Genomic DNA, 1713 nt, shown 5'->3' on the forward strand with positions numbered 1-1713 from the left:
GTTGGTGGTGGATTTTTGCCATTTCTACGAAGTGTGCCCCGCCCAACTTTTGTCATATTTGTACAAATTATTCCTTATGCTGCTCAAGTATGCGGAACTCGCCGGTCGCGAGGTCACTTCGGACCATATGCTCAACATCTTTGCTCCTCAACTTATTTGTTGTTCGATGATTTATATGCGTCCTCGGGGGTCGAGGGGTCTGGTGGTGATGATGGACAACAGGACCAACTATCGTTTCTACGAGAATTACTTTTATGTGTGGACCGAACATATTGTGGCGGACCCAACGGGATTCCCTGAAAAATGGAACTTTGCGTGTAAGTTTGTATTTTTAGTTGGTGAAATGCTCGAACATTTTCTGTGTGTACTAAACTTTATCACGTCTTTGCAGTTGAGAGATTTCCCTCTCCTCCGGTCGAAGGTATCCGTGAATGGGTGGATGCCATACTTCCCATACAGTGGGGATTCGCACATGGTCGAACTTTCATGAGAGATTCGGACGCAGGCCCCTTACAGGTGAGATGACGTCTTTGCCTACTATTCTCTCTCTTTTTGTTTAGCCTTTTATGCGTCGTTTGTCGTTGTCAGGGAGAGTGCGGAGAGTAAGGGCCCCTCCGTTAGCTTTTTGCCAGCCGGCCGCATATGCTCACCCTATCGCGGTACCTATTACCCGACCTTCATCGAGGGCTGCTTCAGTTGAGTCTGCGGTCTTGGTTACTCCTGCGAGGGCCTCTTCTCAGGATGAGGTTCCGACTGATGTCGTTCACCCAATGGGTGAGTCACCATCTACTGGAGAAGAGGAAGGGCCGTCAAAGAGACGGAGAGTGGAGTTTGAGATGGCGCCCCCAATGGTAATTCATTTGGACGACCCTCCCTCGACGGGCTTTAGAGAGGGCGTTGTTGCGGCTCCCCCCATAGGGACGAAGCAGACCGTCGGAATTGTCGGTGTCCGCGATCAACAATCAGAGACTCCTGCTGTTGCCTCGGCTCAATCAAAAATCCCTGTCGTTGTTGGCGAACAACAACCTGTCGTGGTGGAGAATCAGACTTCTAGGGCCGCCGTCGTGATTTCAGATGTGCCCTCATCTTCTACAGTGGGTCGTGTTTTCTCTTCAACAGCAGAAAAGGGAAAAGGCGTGGTAGTCGACGACTATGAATCTGAGTCGGACCTGTACCCCAATGATATCAGGATGTTTGAAGAGGGCCTTACTAATTCGGTGGTTCGTGCGGGGGGCTCGGCCCGTATTCTTCAAATCCCTTCCAACGTCAATCTCTTAGGGGAAAGAAAGGATCTAGTGCCACAATTCAGCCTGCTATGCTCCGAAGCCGAAAATGAGGCTCTTCGGTCTGTTCCTGATACTGATATGATGGACGAGGTGGACGCTATGGGCTTAAGGGTACGTTGCATTTTACTTTTTCTTTCTTCCTTCACCATTCTCGAAAGTACTAGTCTAACCTCGTCTTTGCGTTTTCCAGACGTATATGGTAGAAATGGAAAGCATTCGCAGGGCCAACATCCGGGCCAAAATTTTCTTGAAGATGCTGGAGAAGTATCATCGATACCGCAACAGGTGCCGCGAGATGCGTGGGAGGTTGAGGACGAACCCCTGTAATCGGGCTCTTGGTGAGGAGTTGGAAAAAAGGGACCAGAAATTATTGCAAACTATCCGCACCAAGAGTGCGCTCGAGGAGCAACTTCGAATTAAGGACGAG

Source organism: Nicotiana sylvestris, chromosome 3 (genome assembly GCF_000393655.2).
Source record: "Nicotiana sylvestris chromosome 3, ASM39365v2, whole genome shotgun sequence".
Taxonomy (NCBI): domain Eukaryota; kingdom Viridiplantae; phylum Streptophyta; class Magnoliopsida; order Solanales; family Solanaceae; genus Nicotiana; species Nicotiana sylvestris.